The sequence below is a fragment of the Stegodyphus dumicola genome, chromosome 3 (genome assembly GCF_044657685.1).
Source record: "Stegodyphus dumicola isolate Sdum_Otavi_A_Nest chromosome 3, ASM4465768v1".
Classification (NCBI taxonomy): Eukaryota; Metazoa; Arthropoda; class Arachnida; order Araneae; family Eresidae; genus Stegodyphus; species Stegodyphus dumicola.
In genome coordinates, this window is record NC_140770.1 from 218108930 (window position 1) to 218132056 (window position 23127).

The window sequence follows — 23127 nt, forward strand, 5'->3', positions numbered from 1 at the left end:
TAATGTAATTATGCTTGCGTTTTGAATGTATAATATCTGTTTCGAGTGCGGTGCTTGTAGCCATTCTGTACCGTAAAAGAATTTTTTTCAAACTTAGATGATAAATTCAATAGATTCATTAGAAATTTTCTGATTTATCTTCAGATATATTTTATTATCAGTTAGTTTTATTTAGATTCTTTCCTTTATACTTTATTTCGTCAAGTTTCGATCAGTCCAAAGTCTTATGCAGATTTTATGACAAGAGTCGTAAGTTAAAATGAAAAGAAAAATGGTAAACAGCTTGATCAGTTATAGAAATCTGGCTATAACCACAGCTACTGCTCGCATAGAGAGAGAGAGAGAGAAAGAGAACTGCTGATCGAGTAGAGGTGGACCCTTACGTTGAAATTGGCTTAAGCCTTATTATTCGAGGTAGTGTTGAACGCTGGTACGCTTGGTAAGGATGGAACGCTTGTTGCGCTTTCTGTGTCCGACCCAGTTAGAGCAGCAGCTTCTGAAGTTATAGCCCAGTAAGTGTATTAAAAATTACCAGATGTGGTAGCTTTGTTTTCTCCTATTCTAAGTTTAAGGGGACGGTGGACTTTAAAAATTTGTTTTTGTGTTTTCAACAAGATATTTTATACATATACATATCATAACATCAGTTTATAAAATATATGTTCAAAATTTCAATTTATTTTAAATTAAAAATAATTAATTATTTTAATTAAAGATTTAAAATGCTCCCTGCGCGCTAATTTTCAATATGTTTTCCTAACTTTCCCTTTTAGTTAGTTATAAAGACTGGACAAAAGTTTTTGTGTATCCGTTATTGAATATAATGGATCAGGAATTTCTAAAAAAGGTTTTTTGTGAACTTAAACCCAGTTTTCGAAAAAAAAAAGTCACTTTTTGTTAAACATTATCACAAGTTTAAACTTCTTGATAACCTCATATCGAAAAATGCATACACAGAACTACTGTAACATATAACAAGACAGTTTCTTCCAAATATCATTCATTTTTAACTAAAAATGAGACGCATGGAGAATTTTAAAAAGGTACGATCTGAGAAAAAAAAATTTTTTCAGAAATCCGAACTTAAACTTTTTCTTCAAACTTACCTTTAATACATGGTCATGAGAATCAACAAATTGACTTTAAATATGAATATTTAGACGCTGGATAACATTTTCGTATCATTTAACAATTTTTTATCTCTTACTATTAAATATGAGAAAAAATACACGTATCGCAAACTGGTACCTGATTCGAAGTTAGAGGTAGAAACAATTTACGCATTATATCCAATGAAACTTTTAAAATTCAATCGCATTATATGTTTTACCTTCATTTGTCAGATTTACATTATCTTTTAATGCTTTAGAATATTTTTACTATTTCTGTTTTTTCCAAGCAGGTAAACTCCTCCTTTTGCTCTGGTTCAAGCGACGTTGATCACATCTTTTTGCAACGAGTAGGGAAAACGAGCTTGTTTCCTCCTGTTCTACGCGTATAGCATTCACATAACCAAAGTTAAATTCATTAATATTTGCCATTAATGACATTTCTAACCTTTTAAAAAACACTTCTTTTGGGCGAATATATAAATTATAACATCAGTAAATAACTTTTGGAATATAATTTTTTACATTTTGTCCAAAATTTAGAGGGCAAAGTTTACGTTGTTTACACATTTTAAATGCTTGTAAATTCTTTAAAAATTAGAATATTTAAACTCGCTTTTTTGCATACGATGTAGTTACGTATGCGGAATATTACGAGAGCAAAAAAACAAATTCAAACTTTTGGTTGATTTTTAGCTATTTGGTGGACTTTAAAATAGCTAAAACTCTCACTTAAATCTCTCTAGTTTTATTTTACTTTCAGAGCAGCTGATCCACTCGGGGATAATGCTTTAGCTACTACCTCTTGCATTGGATCATGCATCTAAATTAAGAAAATGCGATAGCTCGCCAATACGTAGAAACACGTATAAGAATAAGCAGTTAATTTAAAGTAGTTAATTGAGCAATTAGACCCCCTTGGTTGCTATATTATGAGGCATAGGTCCCAACATTTCTGTCTCTAAGAGTATACTCTAGAATATCTGTTGGACGGCAGGCATCATTTAATTTTCCAAAGTGAGTTATAGCTGGATACATGTACATAAAAAATAACTCGCATTTCGCTTTGTGCTGCTATCTGTGTTGGACGCAATTTCTGTTTCATTAAACATTAAAAAACTTTCATCTAGGATTTTATTGAAAACTAAAACATTTTTATTGTGACCACCCAGCGGCGGGGACACGTTAAAACAGCGGTTCTCAACCTTTTGACTAACGCGTACCATCTAAACAAAAATTGAAAAACTTTAGTACCATCACTACATATATATATATATATTGCCATTTGCACAACCCATTTGCTATTTGTATTAAAAATGAACACACAAAAAATATTATATTAGAAATTGGTTATCATTTTAAGTATCAAAATTTACGTTATAATTCTTTAATTCTAAAATTTATTGTGAAATTTGTTCCTGTTTAAGGGACATCAACTTCTTTATATCTTGCCTCATTTCACTTAGTTTTAACCGTAAATTAGAATCCACTTTTAATTTTGTTCCGTATTTATTTTTTAAATATAACATGAAAGAAACTCCTTTTCACACAAATAAGTTGTCCAAAATGGCAATAAAAATTTAATAGCTTTATTTGAAACGCCTTTAAATTCTTTTTTTCCATTCAGCCAAAAACTACCATGTGTGTTATTTTGAAATCTTCAGTTAGTTTTCGATCACAGGACATTTTCTATCAATAGTACTTTTCCTTCGGGATATAAAATTTTAGGTACATTTGAACAAAATGGATTTTTAATTGAATTTTATTTATAACTCCCGGGAAAATATATCTAGAAATTATTTATCAATGAGAAACAATGATTTTTTAATATCGGATGCTAATTCTTTTATTTTTCAAATTGTTTTCGATTAGAAAACTTTCTATCCAAATCTTTGATTATTAGTTCCAGTTTTTTTAACATTGCAATTATTTTATTTCCAATAGTAAACACTTTGTCCTTGTAATCCGAAGTTTAATTCATTTAACTTTCCAAAAACATCAGCTAAAAATATGCTAAATGCGCCAACCATAATTCCCTAAATGAAAAATTTCGCGATTCAAATTTGAATTTTTGATCGAAGCTGAAAAAGACGATTTAAAACTTTGCACCTGGATTTCCACCGTACTTCGGAATGTAACAAAAGCGTTTCATGTTCACTTTCATCTCTTGGTATAAAATCATGAATATTCTTGAGATCGGGTCTTAATAAAAAGAACAATTTTTGCAGTTTGTTTTCAAAACAATTTTCTGGTTTTCGGGGATTGTTTTAGCTACTGAAGCTTCACGATGAATGCAGCAGTGAGTTAATTTCGTTTCAGGTGCGACTTTCTTTGAGAAATAACACTGGAATATTTTCCTGTTAAAGGTGCTCCGCCACTGTGTACTTTAATACATTTATTTCAAGGAATATCATTCTCAGACATAAAATTGTCAATCACTTTGAAAATTTTATTTGCAGTTGCTGTATCATGAAGATATTTACAAAACAAATACTCTTCGGCAATTCGTTTGTCTTCTTCGAAATGCATGTAAACTAATAATTGAACAAAATTCGTTATATCAGTACTTTCACCCCTTTGCAATGCAGAATACTCACTGTGTCTCTTTCTTGGACTTTGCAATTTCATGAATTTACTGTATCATTTGATAACGGAATATTATTAAGTTCATCAGCCACTTTTTCGTTGAATAATCTTAAAACGATATCTTTAGCTGCTGGTAATGAAAGGTGTTCTTCAACAGTGTGAGCCTGTCCAGTCTTTTCAATTCTTAGGCTTACCAGGTAACTAGCCTTCAAAGTTTTTCACTTGAAGTAACAAAATCTTTCATTACTTGTTTACTATTTTTGTACTCTAATATCCTCATGAAATATTCTTCAGTTTTATCCTTTAAATTAGCAAGCTCACAGACAGCAGTTCTACGTAAAACAATTATTCTAACTGAAATACAGCAATGTGATCCAGGAAATGGTGGAGACATAAGTAAACATGGGTACCCCATAATAAAGGGTAGACATGGTAATAAATGGATCAACTCTAAAACAATTAATGACATAATATTATCTTTTTCTACAGGAAATTATTTTTTTTTTATTAATTGTAACATCCATTTCTATTGCTCCTTTTAAAAACATCATTTATGACAAATTTTGTTATGTCTGTGGCTAAAAGAATATTTGTGAAAATGAAACCGATTATTTTGCTAAAGACTATGAGCGGCTGGACATTGAGCAAAGCTCAGATGGCATGAATTTAGGAGTGTTAGAGAAAAAAAAAAAAAAAAAAAAAAAACTTAAACAAGATGTTCGGGTATTTCATTTTTGAGTTTAATAGTTAAAAATACTTTGTTTCATTGCGTACCACCTATTTTTCTCTTGCGTACCACCGGTTGAGTACCGCTGCGTTAAACGATCTACGGACGCCATGTTGCCCGCGGGCGCATAGGGTTGGCAAACCCTGCTATTTTCTCTCTCCTTTCTGCGGGCCTTCGTAGTGTAAAGGTAGCACAATCTGCGCATATTGAGAGATCCAAAAGACGCTGAACACTGGTAATTCGGTCCAAGGTTCGAATCTAGCGAACGGGCTGGCTGCATGGGCGTTTCCGGGGTTTTTCCCATGTGTGACGTGTATACGATCCAGTTTCCCTTAGATAGTCCTCCACGAAGGCGTCCCTCCCTTTAGGCAGATAGCCCTCGTGCGCTTTGCCATAATTAAAAAATCCAATCAATCCAATCGAGAAATCCAGGTTCTAAAACCGCCAAGCGCATTGCACATTTTTCACATTTTATGCTTCAAAAAAATCCAAATGACGCTACAATCCAGTTTCTAAGCTTCAACAAAAAGACTGCAAAACCTAATGTATACAATATTGCTAATTATACTAATATATACTACATAACATTTGATAAAATGTACCTTAATTTAGTTACGAGTTCAACGAATAATATTGCGTAATTTCTAACAATAATGTAAACTTTATTTAGAATTTTTCATAAAATATAAAGTTCGAAATAGGCGCGCAGCTCCTCAATGAGACAGTGATCCCCATTTTTAACTCTCACCGCAATAGAACTTTGTCAGCAAATTTTTAAAAGAAGGAAATAAAATTTTATAATATAATATTTATTTAAGATTCTATAAATTGCCTAAATGTATGCGATAAGTATAAAAATTAGCAAATGCAATTGCGTAGATTTAGGATTTCCAAAACTATTTTCAGAATATTTGAAATATTACAGAACATTTGTAAAACAAATTTTGGCCATTAAATTAAAGGATAGCTACTTAGCACCGATAAAAAATCAGTTTCAATCACTCAAAAGACACGTTTTCATTATGCTCATTTTTATACATATATCATGCATTAAAGTTATTTCGTATATTACTAAAAATTATTTACCTTCTTCCCAACACATTTTGTGTTAAAAAGCTTAGTACTCAAAATATCTGCATAAACTATAAATATTTATGTCAAAAGCCTACTGACATACTCACAAATTATATTTATTAACTGACAAAATATCAAAAACCTGCTAACGTAAGCACAATTCGTGAATTAAAAATCCCTGTATAGTTTATGAGTATTATTTCTTGAAAAAGATCAAATTAATTCTTTCATAGTGTAAACATTTCTGTTCCTTATCAACATTTTCATGCAATAATTTTATTTTTGCATAAAATTTGTTAAATTCGCTTGAGTGTGTGTGTGTGTGTGTGTGATTATGGCAAAGCCTCGAGGGCTATCTGCCTAAAGGGAGGGATGCCTTTCGTGGAGGACTTTCTAAGGGAAACTGGCTCGTATACACGTTACACATGGGGAAAACCACGAAAACGCCCATGCAGCCAGCCCGTTCGCGGGATTCGAACCTCGGACCGAACTATCAGTGTTCAGCGACTTTACCGCTCGGCCGCTGGTGGGCCTTAAATTCGCTTGACATGCTACGCTAAAATATATCACTTGCATTTAAACTTGTACTGAATGTAATTAATATTTAGTGAAATAACCTGGTTATACTCCTTTGCCTTTTGCCAGTGTCAACGAAGATGCGGCTTCTTGCCAATATCAACCTTCTAAAACTTATCTTTCTAAAGAAAGTTTAAGCAGCGCTTGAATACTAAATGCATTGATCAGACACCGAAAAGAACTGCAGTTAGAGAACTTTACTTCCTGATTAAAAAACTTAAAGCATTCGATCAGTAATGTTGCATTAAAGTTCGGCATTTCATAAAGCTAAATTGGAATTTTATTTGAAAAGACCCATTAAACTGCTAAGAATCTGCTTCATCTCCTAATAGTTGACTAAGGCATGAGAATACTTAATGCCTGGAAATAGTGGTTCTCACCTCCTGTGAAACCCATTAACGTTAATCGATCTTAATGTGGCTGGGTTCTCATTTTCGTGTCTGAAGGCAGCTGGTGTGAACACGACTACACATTGTTATCAATTAAAAGAGGAGCAAAAAAGGCCAACATTTATCGGTTTATTGAGTTGTTTACATAATATCTGACCTGCTGTTCAAGATGATTATGAAGAGGACTATTTCACACAAAAGCGAAAAACCTGTTTTTTAATTATGCGTTTGATGGTTAAACACAGCGTGAGAGCTACGGATGCGGCCACAGTAAGTGTACTTTAATGTGTTGTATTTTCCATTGTATTTTAATTATGAATGAGATAGTAATAAAACGGGAAAATGAAAATTAATGTAGATTCCCTTTCAATGTTATCATATCATTTATTAATCACGAACCAGTGTCTATGTGGTATAGACACTTTGATGCATAAGTTACTTTACAAGTTATTTATGCACTGCAACATTTTTCCCCTTAAATTTCATTAAAATGTTATAACAATAATTGCTATTTAAGTGCAACAATATGTTGTTATCAAGTGAAAAGTGAAAAATTTTTCCCAGACTGCCCCTTTTTTTTTTTTTGAAAAATTACTGTTCAGATAACACATTTCTTCTACAATAATAACTTGCAAAATCATTAGGTTGTTGTGAAGAAGGAGAATTGAAAAATGTGAAATGCTCTTGCCAACACATGAACCTGGACCTCTCCTACTGGAAAATTCTACAGTGGCGTCCGAACTAAATTTGGTGTATGATGAATCTCCACCACCATGGATTTCGCGATTGCGCCCCTCAATCACCAGTTTCCCTTTGAAAAGGGAAGTACGTAAGGTGTTTCCTCACTCCTTTTAGCATGGCTTCGTGGTGTAACGATAGCACATTCGGCGCGTATTCGAGAAGTCCAGGCTCGAATCCCGTCGAGGGCATTTTTCATCTCTCCTGCTTCAAAATGACCTAATGACTCTACAAGGTATTTGAATTGTATCTGAAATTATCTGTTAAATATGTTTCTATTTATTTTTATTTAAAATTTTTATTTAAATTTCATATTTTCAGCTGTTTTTATTACGCCCATTTTTCATGTAATATTAGAGTTGTTCTGCATGAAATCATTACATATTATGTTTAAAAGGATAACAGCACATAAGTTTGAAAAATTTTTCCCCTGAGTTAATTTAATGCTGTGATTTTTTAATATGAAATTATATACGAGGTAAAAAAAAAATTCCATGAAATAGGATTCCTTTCTCCAGATAATAAAAAATTATTTTTGTAACAATTTAAATTCTCAGTTTCATTAAATAACATTATGTTTAATTTCATTTTAAAAAGTGCTTCAAATTTTAAATATTTAAAGCAAGCTTTAAGCACTTGTACAAGTTCTGTTGCAAATTAAAATATCTTGGCTTTATGCAGTGCAGGAGTGTTTTTTTTTTTTTTTTTTTCTTTTTTTTTCTGTAAATTATCTAGTAATTTAATCTAGTAAATATAATGCATTTTACTGTAAGATTGTATAATAAGTTAAGCATAATCTCAGTAGAAAATGCGAAATGGTTTTATAATGCCCTTTAGAAACATTTTGGAAGTTGAATTATATGATAAAAAAGCAATGTATACTGCACAAAAATAAAATGGGACAGTTCTCCGTTCTACTGATTGGGAGAACTGTCCCATTTTATTTTTGCGCAGTGAAATAGACAGATAGACAAAATTCAAATTGGGTCTTCCACGTCTCGAAAGCCCGAGATAGGATATATATTAGATTTATATATAGAATTCTTCTAACATAGGTATTTTGACACAAAATCGGACTTTTTCTAAAATAACATGCCACTTTCTTTCCATATTTCGAATTCTGCACCTCAAATTAAGCCTAGATATTAAATTTTGTAAAATTTGGTGCAAAATTTACGGAAAATTCAAAAATTAATCTTCCCGCGATTTCTTCAGTTTGAGGTAAGAATAATTTACTGGGCGAACTTCTTAATATATGGCAACCTATTTTTCTTTCCCTTCCATTATGCCGGAGCGAGAAAAAAGGCACCTCGTTCCTACCTTTTACATTGTGCACAAACGGAAAAAAGGTCACATCGTTCCTACCTTTTACATTGTGCACAAACGGAAAAAAGGTCACATCGTTCCTAATTTCAAATAATTTTCACAAATTTTGAATAAAAACTGTAATTTTTTGCAGGTATGCTTAGAAATACGTCTACTTTAAGATGATGGTAAAATTTTTATAGTTTATAATTCTATAACGTTGCGCGCCTCTAACTAGCACGCAACCAAGAGGTGACTGTGAAAGCTTGTATAAACCACAGAGTCTTATAAAGGGTTTAAGTCCCTTTTTATTCAACGTACTAAATTACAATTGCGTCCTCTTGACGCTTACAACTGTGCCAACTAGGCAGTCAAATAAAAATAAAAACCTGAAAAGAAAGTAAAGACAATATCCTAACTACGAGGCTCTCTAAAATAACTACTCACCGCGTTTTACAAATACCGCAGCTAATTCAGCAGACTTGAAGCTCACTGGAACAATTGCAACTACTTCCCGCCAAGCACATAGGCCGCAACGCGGGGTTCTTTAATTCTCGATTTCTACCTCCGCGCTCGCGAAGTAAGAATAACTGTCTCTCACCGAACTTGTTTCCTTCTATTTAAATCATACTACTTCCGCTGATAATTTGAATGCTTGCGCGTTCTACTCAAATTTACATATTCTGGCATTGGCAGTTCCAGGGGAAAGTAAGGCTTGACAGGAAAGATAGTTTAAACTTAAAATAAATGTTAGTTAAAATAAATATAAACCCTACATTTGCCGCTGCCAGAATTTGGAAAACTTGGAAGCAGGTCCTACAAACGACCTGTTGTAAGTTTATCTAATTCTGAACTAACTGGCGAAAGCCTCGTTTACACACACAAAAAAAAAAAAAAAAAAAAAAAATATCTTATGTAACAATCAAAATTCTGTTAGTCGTTACAAAGCTTTCTTCTTACAGCAACTTTTCCTGGACTTCATCAATCAATCTTGGTCTTTCCTTCCAGCATCTGGAAGGAATAAGTATCAGTATCTTTCTACATACATTATAATTTACACTTTCTTGACACAATAAATTTTTGTTTTTAACGTTTCGTTTTTCTTAGTTATTGCTTACTTCACATTCATTCAATTTTTCAAGCATTAATTTAACTTTACCCTGGCTCTCCACCGTGTGTGGTGTCAAACGGGAATATTCGTGTTTTAGTCTTACAACACTTCCCCTAACCACCATGATTTGTTAGAATTCAACAACCAAATAGACACACCTTACTCGACATTCTACAACTCAATGAGCTACTTTACTATTCTTAAAAATTCAAATGTAGGTGGAGAACCCTACAAAACACATTCATTCTAACTTCCCCCTCATTCATCTTTAAACATGCAGGCTTTCGCTCTAAAGCATGACTTTACAGTTTAATACTTAAATTTTGACTTCATTGCTTTTAAGCATTCACTTTTAGCATCTACAATTTTATGCTTCTAGACTAAATTCTACTTTTACATAACATGCAAGTATTTACATACATTTACAAAAGTTTAATACATATGCTTTTTACAATTTACCATAAAATGAATAAGAGAAAATAAATTTTTACTTTACTCATACTTCGCCAAGCTGGCGGTACTGGAACTAAAATTCTTATTCGTACAAGAATACGAAGTTATTTTTATCTCCGGCCAAATTTTGGCTTTAACATAACAGAATTAATCTTTCGACCAACAGAAAATGCTTGTTTTTAGCTTTTACACTTAAAGAAAATAATACTTTTGCCTTAGCTAAATAAAGTAAAACAAAACTAAGTCTCAACCGAGACATATTGACTTTCGTCAAAACATAGAACTTCGTACTTATGCATAACATTTCGGAACAAAAGAGAAAAAAAAAATTATAAAAGGTTTTAACTTATCTTTGAGTTTTCGATGCTTGAAACTCCGTCATCCGTTTTTGACAAAATTGATCCCAAGTTAGAGGTGTCATGGATGTCAATCTTCTCCTTGTTGATCTCCGCGTGTCGTCCCCGTTGATCTTTCTTTTGCGTCCTCTACATGCTGGCCTCTTGACGGAGTAATCGTCTGGTTGTTGTCCTTTGCGTTTCTGCCTGGGACGGCTGGTCTTGACGTCCTCCGGTCTGGAGTCCTTCTTGAATTTCTTCTGTTCGTCGTATTTTTGTGCCTCCTGTTGGCGTTTCAGTTTCCGGGACGGCGGCCTTGCTGGCACCTGAATCTGTGGCCGTGTGCGCGTTCTCCTTGATGTGTAATTTCTCCTGCCATCTTTTGTAGGTGGTGTTTTCGTCTTTACCACGGTTTCTTTACCCGGTTCATCTGTATTTTTGTTTTTCTTAAACGCCGGAGTTTGAAACTCATTTTTTCTTTTTGATACCGACGTCCGGGTTGTAGAAGTGCTAGGTCTCTCTTCAGTTCTCCGTTTCTTGGGTGGTGGAATACTTGTTGCAGTCTCTGGCCCTTCTATTTCGTTTAGACTTCAGTCCTGCAAGAAACTTTTAAGGATTTCAAAATCATTGGGATTATAGTATTTTTTCACCTGGTCGGGACTTGCTTTACAGATTTCCCCTCTCTCGTTTTTAAGATATAAGACTACTCCTTTGATTTCCTGAATTACATAGGGGCCTTCAAACTTTGGAGCTAGCTTTGCCATAAAATTGTCTGGGGCACTTGATAAAGAAAATTTCCGTTTCAATACTTTATCCCCAACTTTAAAATCTGCTTCACGGCGTTTTCTATCGTAATATAACTTTTGTCTATTTCTTGCCGTATCCGAGGTTTTAAGCGCCTGATCAATTAGTTTTTGCACGTCCTTTTGTTTGAATTCCTGCTCTCTTTGTTGCACAAAGAATAATTTATCTAAAGGCGTAATTAACTTTCTGCCTAAAAATAATTCTGCTGGAGTTTTTCCCGTAGTATCATGATGTGCCGTTCTTAAAGCATAAGCTAATTCATTTATGTAGCCATCCCAGCGCTTGTGATGTGTGCTAACGTAACTGCGAATTATTTTTACAATGTTTTTATTAACTCTTTCTGCTATGTTAGCCTGTGGTCTATACGGAACCATTTTGATATGGCGTATATCAAGTCCATTGCATATGTTTTCAAATATTTGACTAATGAATTGTTTTCCGTTATCGCTAATGACTTTTATCGGTGCACCGTATTTTAAAATGTATCTGTGTAAGAATGCATCTGCGACTGTTTTGGCTGACGCGCGTTTAAGTGGAACAATTTCTATCCATTTTGAAAAATGATCTACTATTACTAAAAGAAAACGATTTTTATTTAACTCGCTCTGGGGGAAGGGACCAAGGAGATCTATGCCTAAAATTTCATTCGGAAATGTAGCGCGAATGCTATTTAAGTACCCGGCCGGGCTGTAATTAATATCATTTATTAACTGACATTGATTGCAGGACCTGACATACGCCGTTACTATTTTGTATAATTGCGGGAAATATACCGCCTCGCGTACCCTTTTTAAAGTCTTTCTGACCCCGAGGTGGCCCGCTGTTTTTTTTTCGTGCAACTCCTTCAAAATGCTTAATCGAAGCGAGGCTGGGATGACTGGCTTATACTCAAGATTTTCGTTCGTTGTTTTCGTATAGAATAATAAATTATCTATTATTTCATAGTTTTTTGCTCTATTTCTTATCGCATCGATATCTGTATGCTCAAAGCCTTCGGGGTCTTTCAAATAAGCATAGATATTTCCAAATTCAGGATCAGCTTTCAGTTCAGTAATAACCGTATCTCTAGAATCTAAAATTTTTGAAGTCAACACAGCGCATTTAAGTTCATTACCTTCATCGTCCAGTTTTATACGAGAAAGTGCGTCAGCTACATTGTTTTCCTTACCCGGTTTATATTTTATTGTGATATTATATTCTTGGAGTTTTAAAGCCAATCTTATTAACCTGGGCGTTAGGTTTTTTCCCGAGTAAAGTCTACCAACCGCCGCATGATCCGAAAAGACTGTTACTGGCGATTTGCCGAAATAAACTCGAAATTTGTGTACAGCCATTAATACGGCTAATGTTTCTCTTTCTGTAGCTGTATAATTCCTTTGTGTTTGATTCAATGTTTTACTAAAAAATGCCAGCGGATGGTTATTTTGCATAAGAACCGCACCCACCGCATAGTCTGATGCATCTGCCGCAATTTCCAGGTTTTCGTCCCCCTCAGGGAATTTTAAAACAGGGGCATTAATAAGCGCTTCTTTTAATCTTTCAAAAGCTGTGTTCGCTTCCGCTGTCCACGTAAATTTACTCTTTTTTCTTTTGATTACTAAGAGTGGTTCAACAATATTAGCGAAATCTTTTATGAAAGATCGATAGTAAGAACATAGTCCAAGGAAAGACGAAAGTTTCTTCGCGGTGTTGGGCGGTGGGAAATTCTTAATAGTTTTTATTTTTGAATCTTGCGTTTCTATACCCTTTTGCGAAATTTTATAACCGAGATATTTAAGTTCTTTAGTTGCGAACTTGCATTTTGAGGCGTTAATTGTAAGACCGGCCTCTTTTAATAATTTAAAAACTTGTTCGAGGTCACTAACGTGTTGTTCCAACGTACTACTCGTTATAATTATATCATCTAGATAAATTAAAGTTGATTTTCCTAGGACAGGCTTTAGAACAATGTCCATAGCTCTCTGGAATGTTGATGGGTCCCCACACAACCCAAAAGGCATGCGTAAAAATGCATAAGTGCCCGATTTTGTTATAAGCGCGGTTTTATGTATATCTTCGGGTCTCATAGCTATTTGATAGTAGCCAGATGTTAAGTCCAAAGTAGACATATATCTCGTCGATTTGATCTGTCTAATGATCTCGTCTATAACCGGCAAAGGGTAAACTGGGAATTTAGTTATGCTATTTAGTTTTCTATAATCGATAGCAAACCTCCAAGCCCTTTTATCCGAAGGAGGAAACTCGTTCTTTTTCCTACATAGTACGACTGGACTCGCGTATTCACTATTTATGGGCGTTATTATTTTATTCTTTAACATCTCCTGAATATGTTCTTCGATGATTACGTCTTTTTGTTTGTCATAGCGGTAAGGTTTAGTCCTACAAAGTTTTTCGGCATTTAGTTGAATATTGTGAGTCATGATCTGACAGTTTCCCGGTTTTTCTGAAAACAAATGAGAAAAATTACTCACCACTTGCTGTATTGCTTTACTTTCCTGGTCATTCAAATGGCTAAGGTCCAATTCAGGTGTCTCCACCGGTTCCACCACCCTCTGGTCCATCTCCAGCACCACGGAACTATCTTGAAAATTTAATTTGGCCCTCGCGGCCCTTAAAAAGTCCATACCTAAAATAAGAGTGTGTTGGAGGTGTTTCACCACAAAAATTAATACTTTGAGATTTTCCTCTTTTACCTGTATGTTTAATGATACTTTCCCGATGCAGTGACATGTTTTTCCTTGCGCCGCTATAATTTCCGTATTTCTGGTTTTAAAGAGTCGTATCCTATAAAAATTCTTTTTGAAGAACTTTTCACTCATGAAATTTCCTTCTGCTCCTGTATCGATGAGGGCTTCTACTGGTACATCGCCAACCAGGACTTGTATAATTGGTAGCTGTGAGTTTTTTTACGATGACTGTATTTAGATGTCTATTTGAGGGTTTTTCTAAAACTTCCGGGGTCTGGACCCTCCCTTTCACAGGCCCCTCTAGTTGTTTAAAGCTTTCCTTTCAATCTGTGTCTTCTGGGTACGCGGATGCTTATTTTCAAATTTACTTTGAGAATATGTTTCCCCTCTCGCTCTTTCCGCGATTCTGCGATTTTGAAACTTCACCGCCAATTCGAAAAGTTCCTGCAATGTGGTTGGGTTTCTAATTTCAAAGTAGTCTTGGACAGCGGGTAACAATCTTGGTAATATTATTTCAATTATCTCCGCATCGGGTTTTTTCCCATACAACATATCCGTTAGCTTGATTTTTCGTAAAATAAAGTCCGTCAATTGTGCTGTATCCCGTTGATAGAAACTATATAGCTCGGCTTCCAGCCGTGCGCGATCTTTCACTATGGGGAAGGCCTTCACTAACGATTTTTTGAAATTTTCAAATGTATACGTCGGGCTTCCAAATTCACCTAGTAGAAATTTTCCTATGTTTTTCCACCATAGCGCGGCCTGTCCTCTTAGTGCTGATGTGGCGATGGCGACTTTTTGTCTTTCAGGCACAGGATAGAGCTGAAAGTGATTTTCTATACCTTCTAAAAATACGGACACCGAATTTTTTCCGTCGAAATAGACGTTTGGCTTGATTGATGCTCTCAAAGTCTGGACCAGGTATCCAAATCCTTCTGAGTTGTCATTTCTTGGTGTTGTCCAGCGGCTTCCATCCAGTTTTCAGCCATTTCAGTTCGATAAGTGTTCGGGCGCCAGTATAACGTTGCGCGCCTCTAACTAGCACGCAACCAAGAGGTGACTGTGAAAGCTTGTATAAACCACAGAGTCTTATAAAGGGTTTAAGTCCCTTTTTATTCAACGTACTAAATTACAATTGCGTCCTCTTGACGCTTACAACTGTGCCAACTAGGCAGTCAAATAAAAATAAAAACCTGAAAAGAAAGTAAAGACAATATCCTAACTACGAGGCTCTCTAAAATAACTACTCACCGCGTTTTACAAATACCGCAGCTAATTCAGCAGACTTGAAGCTCACTGGAACAATTGCAACTACTTCCCGCCAAGCACATAGGCCGCAACGCGGGGTTCTTTAATTCTCGATTTCTACCTCCGCGCTCGCGAAGTAAGAATAACTGTCTCTCACCGAACTTGTTTCCTTCTATTTAAATCATACTACTTCCGCTGATAATTTGAATGCTTGCGCGTTCTACTCAAATTTACATATTCTGGCATTGGCAGTTCCAGGGGAAAGTAAGGCTTGACAGGAAAGATAGTTTAAACTTAAAATAAATGTTAGTTAAAATAAATATAAACCCTACAATTCAAATTGTTTTTTGAAAAATTTATAAAATTTATATAAAAATAAAAATTTTAAAAATGAATCATAAGAAATTGAGTGAATTTTATTTGGAATGAACGTGAATTTTGAAATGTGAAAGGAAGAATCAAATAAGTTTAATAAAATAAGAGAGATTAATAAATATATACCAAACTCGATTAGCATAGAGGAGCTAAAATTTTGAGAGCTATTTTTTTAAAAACTACTCGTGCAATTTTTCCAAAACTTGGTAGTTTGGCGTAATTTGAGTCGTACAATTGAAATATGAAAAAGCATTGGCATGTCGTTTCAGAAAAATTCCGATTTTGTGTCAAAATACCTATATTAGAGCAATGCTATATATGAATCTAATACATATCCTAAGTCGCGCTTTCGAAACATGAAAAACGCATGTGTAATTTCGTCAATCGGCTCAGTAGAATGGGAGCTATAGAACTGTCCACTTTTATTTTTCCCCGCAATGTACATTATTCTTTCACGATGCTGAATACTTATGCCTGCTGCAGAAGAGAATGCTATTAGCATTTTCTTAATTTCTAAAATATTTATCCACTGAATGCAATGATAAAAAATACCAGCTAGTTGCAACTATTTCATTACTTATTTATAAATATCTATTTTACTAGTATCTTTAACTCTTCTCTCAGCATTTCCTTTGAGAAATTGTCTTAACTTTGCATGGCCTGTGATAATGGCGTCTTTCCAACATCGAAATCTTACACGTATAAAGTAATCTTCTAATCCTCGTTTAGTTATCCTGAATAAGATATAATATAGCGAAAAGTATCCTTTAAATACTAACGTTTAATTTAATTTACAACACTTGCTTAATTGTGATGGTAAACAGTAAATACGTTATTATAACTTACGTTTCCTAATATTCTCTTTGGGATACTGTTTTAAGAGGAATGAATACCTAATTAGTTTACAAACCTAAACGGTTTATCCAAGTTTATTTAAATATGCATTGCTTGCAGCGGAATATATTTGAATTATTAGCTAATAATTCATGATTTCCAATGAGATCATTGATTTTAAATTATACAGAAATTAAGCTATTTGTTTGCAACGCAAAATTATTTAACTCAAAAATTTAGCTGCAAATAGTAAGTAAATAGTATAATTGAAAGGCTACTAAGTGTGTTTTAATATTTCAAAATTTTCAATACAAATAACGTTAAGAGTTACTAAAGTTTACAATTTTGCGGAATTATTTTATGAGAAAAATCATAAAGGACCTCAATTAATAAAGTGATTTCTTGACAAAATTAGCTTTATAGTTCATACATATTAGATAACAAAACAGGCAAATAATGCATATTCTTCTTATTTTACTTATAACTGCTGCGTTTATTTTCATATATTTGATATCGGATGTTTTGTCATAGATCAGGATCAGAATTTAGGTACTTATATAACGGTGGCTTTGAAATTATAGCTTTCGAAATAGTGTGACATCATTTACTAAAATATACGCGTATTTTAAAACGAAGAAAAAATAAACGTTTCAATTCCTAATCTGTTCTTTAAGAAACAGAAATATTTATTGGAAAAAGAAAAATCTAGCAATAAAATAATAACATGTAAAACTAGTCTCCAAATAAATCGTCAAAATTATATAGCTTTAATTCTGCCTATATTTTGCCTATAATTTATATTTACCATATAAAAAATAACTGTATGGTTTTTATGAAGGGTAATTTGGAACATGGGCCTTAAAAATAAATTTATAATAACATACATAATTATATTCCTAATCTTTGCATTCAAATGCTTAACATGCCTAACTCTCTTTATTATTATTTATTCATGTTTCTCAGGTACACTGTTAGCCGTTAAAGCCCTTTAAGCGGCAAGGCCGTATATATACGGCCTAGAATATTTTTTGTGATATCTGTAAGAACGTATATATACATGCATATTTAAAATATGTCAACGAAATTAAGGCAATATATCAAAAGTTCACAAATCCAGGTATGAAATACCAGGAGAGGTTTTACATTAAACTTATAAAAATAATTTGTTCTCATAGTAGCTTTGAAAACTTAGTGCTTTCTTAAATAAAACCCTGGCCACTTAGAGGGTTAAGTTACAACAACATCACAGAAACAGCTGACCAAGATGAAATTTACAAAATAAATAAAGCATGGTGGAAGTTAAAATTTATTTGCGATGGAACGCATATGAAACAACAAAAATGGGCACTTCTAATTCGACATTTAGATATCTGTGATTAAATTATATTGCCACTTCATTCTGAATTTTGTATTACTTCCATAACGAAAAATTCTAATTTCTAACCAAAGATATGGGTTTACTTTTAATTACTTACATCAACAACAGCCCATATGATAGAACAATCTTTACACTCATCATATCTAAAATTTTCATTTAATTCTTTTTCTTTATAAGGTTGCGAATTATGGTATTTAATTCTTTTGAGAGACGACTTATAACTCACCAGCAGTACGGCTTAAATTGCCATTATAGAATCGAGTTATATTCTTTGTTACTATTTATTTATCCCTTTTATTTAATTTTCGCTTTCTTAAAGGTTATTTCATGGTTTTCTTAAGGCCTAAATACTATTCGTTTTACAATCCAGTCTTATTCTTTGACATTGTTGGTTTACTTAGATAGAGTTCACTATCTATACTATGTTTCGTCGGACATTTGACAATTTACAGAATAAATGTGTGATTGTAATTATATAATTTCATGTCAACTTTTAAGCACGATTATATTCCTTCTTTGTTATTTTGAACTGATCGTATTAACCCTAGTGTGGCATAGTGTTGTCCTCAAAGACTTGCTGCATGTTTTGAAAAGTTTATGAGAAAGTATATGATTGAACTTGTAATTATGCTACAAAAAATAAAATAAAATTTTAGCTAAATATCCTGACTCGAGAAAAAAGTGTTTTTCTATGACGTAAATTTAACATTTAAGTGAATATCTAGACGACTTTGATATTTTAGGAAACCAAACTTCAACTTAGATTTAGGTAACAGTTTCGATTTATACATCAGACAAGGGCGACTTTGAGAGAGAAATTGTATTGTATAGGCAGATAAATTTGATACTGCACCATATATAACTATTATACAATGTCGTTAATATAATATAGTAACAGTAATTATTACATATAAAGACGTAGAATATAAAAAGTACGATGGTTTTGCTAACAGACAACCTCTAATTTACTTTCCTCAATTTCAGCATCTTCCACCTAGACCAGTACTTTCGAGAACATTCTTGCATGTTATCTAACCGCTAGCAAAAATACGAGTACGCGCCATTTTTTAGTTAGATTGCTTCCTACTAACGTTGCTACAAGACTCTGCGTTTCTCTGTCCATCTTTCTAACCTTTGTTAGAATAGTTTATAAGGTATTTCTCCCGCCTTCTTAACGAGCTTTCGTGGCAAAGTGGTTTGCACACTGGGCCGGTATTACAGAGATTCGCGGTTCGATTTTCGGCGAAAGTGCTGTTAATTTTTCATCTCTCTTGCTTCCAAAAAATCCTATTGTCGCTAAAAGTTATGACGTCAGAAGCTTAGATTTCAGATTGTTTGGTTTAAAACACTATTTGATATGTAATTTGGAGAATTTCATCTTAAAGAAAAAGGATCTGCCATTTGAATTAAATAAAGATGTGCAATTAAAAGCAAAATCCTTCTGTGTCAGCATTCTGCTGTATTCCGCTCAGCCAAATAACGGCCGGATTCTGATGCCAAACTTCATCATTGCTGTGCCTATCCGCAAAATCATTACATATATGTGTGTGTTTATATATATATATATATATGTGATGTACCAGCTTTTGTCCGGAATAAATAGATCGATGAAGAAAGAATCATAGATGTTGTCAAAGCTTAAAGTATCAGACGATAAGTTGAAAAAACAGGATCCATTTATTATTATTCAGGAGAAATAGCAGTTACAAAAATCAAATCTCCGGAGTAAATAAAAAATAATTACTAATAACTTTTTGTATGAAGTTTACTGCATCCTTACATTAAAGAAAAGGCCCCGATATTCCTTTGCGAGTCCTTTTATACCCTCTGGAAAGGCGTAGCTTCCAAGAAATGACGTCAGTCTCGTCAGCCATTCCAGTTCGCTTTAAATATCTCCAGAACATTCTGTAACTGTACGTGTTGAAAAGGCGGGAAAAACAACTTGACTACGGGGCTGTGGATTTAATTCCACGTACTTTCAAATAAGAGTCCGTCGCCATTAAAAATGAAAAGAACATACAGTTAGAATTTTAAGTGTATTTTTGACTACGGAATTTTATTATTACATATATATATACATATATATATATACATATATATATATATATATATATATATATATATATATATATATATATTACATTAACAGTAAATAGCACTATACATAATACTAGTTACGAAAATAGAAAATAATATTTTATATAATTATTATTAATATATTAATTATTACAGACTCCATTATGATTCTATTACTAATCTCATACGGTACCATATTTCTGTATGATAAACAAAGTGTTTCGATTAAACCTCTAAATGTTACTCGTATAATGAAAACATCTTAATTGAAGCTTTACATGTATAGAGATAGGACAAAAATTTCAGATTCGTAAATTTTTAAATAAAAATAAAAACGTGATGAAGATTCATCCCGAAAACGATTGCTTCTTAAATTAGATCCACGTATTTACAACTAACCTTTCAAGAATAGGATATAAAAACAAAATAAATAGAAAATATCACATAACTTAATTATCTAGATTTATTAACGAATTGTAATCCTTTGAATTTGCAGGAGAATAAACATAATAGTATCTCAGCTGCGGAGAAATGAGCGTAGTAATTCCTGTTTGGGCAGTCAAAGGAAAAATAAAAGAGTAAGTGAAGAAGTTACTGAGTTGCAGTTCATGTTTCTTCATATACTTATGCTCATATACATTTCTTCTTACTAACCGTGGTACAAAATATAAAAGTCTTGTTAAAAGGATAACTTGTCTTTTACCTTTAATGGTTTGTAAAATTGCATATGCTACTAGAATCAACTTTCAAACGGAGTTTTACCACTTGGAAAAGAAATAAAAGTCTACGGTTTCACGGGCCATTGATCTGCTACCGCTAAAAATAACGTAACACAGAAATGGAAAAGCAATCAATAGTTAAAGTCGAGAGCTGAATACTTGAATATATCCATTTGAACTTGCGGTGAATTTCAAAGCAGGAAATAGCGTTTCATAAAACATGGAATTTTCAGTTACATTACTAGCCTAATATAGTCTTCTCCTGTTTAGATCGGAATACAGAAATGTACAGAAAGGAAATTTGTTTGTTTGCTTTCGGTGAAGGAACTAAAAAGAAATATAGAAATAGAAATAAAAATAATTAAAACTACTTTTTTTAACGTACCATTTATGGAGCATGTAATCTTTTATTTACAGGCTAATAAAATGCATAAATATGTAATTAAAGCTTTAGATTTATTATTTGATCTATTTTATGTTTTCAGAGAGCAAAGGACTGTAGTATTACTTTAAAAATAACATGAGTTCAAAAAATGCATAGATTAAGGTAAAGCATTTTTGTGAAAAGGACAAGCGAAATTGCTAAAAAACTAAATCCTTTTAGCTTAAAATATGTAATAAATAGCAATTGCACTTGCTATCTGCTTTAGTTCTGAATAATAATTTTTCTTTCAGAAATTAAGCACAGATTTAATTTTATAATTATATACTGCCATTAGTAATAATATCGATAAATAAACAAGCTATTTATTTCCATTTCCTTTCAGGTCTGTATTACTAAGCTTTATTCTATTTGAATAAGGAGTATTGCCAGATAAAAAATAGAAATTTACGCAAAACATTTGAAGCCTGGTAAGCAACTTTAAGCATTTATACTTATTATCGAAAAATTTGTACATTTCTGTGCGCAAAAATATACTACGGAATTTGACACTGATTGAATGTCCTATCATGGATATTTAGAATAATACTTAATTGCATTGTTAATGCATGGCATTAATATCTTTACTTTTTAAATTCAAAACTTAGCTTTATAGACGATTATATGAATTTTAAAAAATACCTTATAAATCTTCGCATAAATGCATTATTAAATTTTGAAAAATATAGTTTAAACGTTAAAGAATCAAAATTCGTTCACATGGTGCACAAGAAAAAAAGCATCAGTAAAGAAATAACCTACCGGAAATTTTAGTACCGGAACTTTTCTTGAAATTTTTATTGGGACTCCATCTTTTAATAGAACAATTTGCGCATTAAACATGATAATGGAAACAAATAACATCATTTCGTGAAATAAAGCGACATTCGTAAAGCACTTAACCGACAATTCTTCTCCACAAAATGTGTTTTTTTTTTTTCAGGATCCTTGATATAAAATCTATGCAGTTTTATCTCTGACGAAATAGCTAAACCGTTACTTTTGAAGTTCAGAACTTAACTCTGATTTCAGATTAAATTAAGAAAACCATTAAATTTAAAAGGTACAATACGGATAAAAATAACTATAGATCGTCATAAATATTTATTTACATTTTCCCCAGTTTTGTCTAGTCGTTTGGTTCTTTTATTCTGGAGACGTGAAAAATGACCAATTCTCTCGCCGGGACTCGAAACTGGACCTCTCGATAACGGTTACACCACGAAAGCATGCTCGAAGAGATCACGGATTATCAGTTGTATAAGAAGCCTTCGGTCTTACAACATTTGCTTCTGTATATCACGTCAGTGGTCTTTCATGTAATTCGTAATTTCCTGAAGTTTTTTAAAGAAACATCGAAAAAACATCGATGGCATAATCTTTGAAGCAAGGCAATTTCTTGATAGAGATCATCGATCATCTGATTTGGAGAAGCCAATGGGAAAGCAGCAGCACTAAAGTTTCTACAAAAATCGAATAATTTTAAAAGTATCTGGAATAAAAATGAAGACACATAAACACACTGTAACTGAAAAATAAGTGGAAAAATCCAAACAAAACTATAAAAATAAAAAAATATGTACAAGTCTCATTTTAAATTTATCACGGTAGGCTGGGATAGAACACTCAATCTCGCTGGCAAAAAAAAATATCGTAGGTCTAGACCGCTCAGCTAAGCGTCCCTGGGCAGGACTGCGAAGAAATTAAACTTAAACAAACAGTTGGAGGTAGGTTATTTTCTTATTGGGCCTGAAGTTCGAATTCTAATATTTTTATTCTCATTCTGTAATCTGATAAATTTGTGGTAAAGATCTTTTAACTTGAAAATAAAGGACTTAAATTCATCTAGGTTTTTAATGTTCGAGATTTTGGTGTTCTCTGCTGCATTGTCTTTATTACTTGCCATGTCGCGTAATTTCTAGAATCGCTTTTAGGAATTTCAGCATTTTCCTATTAAATTTGGGGAGATCTTCTTGTGTGGGAATTTTATGTTTCTGTTGGGTTTGGAACTTTTTACTTGGGGGCTCTGGGCAATCAGGACTGGTGGCCGCATGAAATCCATTACAGAGGACACATCTCGCTGAAATATCTCGATTACTTTAATCGGACATTGATAAGATTGATGATTATTCAAGCATCCAACGCATCTGGGAATATTGCCGCATGCTTTCTGAGTGTGGCC

General features: G+C 33.1%; 1 long non-coding RNA gene across 1 annotated transcript in view; it reads left to right on the forward strand.

Moving 5' to 3' along the window:
- The first annotated feature begins 20045 nt into the window (after nt 1-20045).
- LOC118191686 (uncharacterized) overlaps nt 20046-23127 on the forward strand; it is a 67856-nt gene continuing 64774 nt past the window's right edge. The window contains exon 1 of the long non-coding RNA XR_004758645.2: nt 20046-21376. This is a non-coding gene — a long non-coding RNA (uncharacterized LOC118191686). The remainder of the gene's footprint in view (nt 21377-23127) is intronic.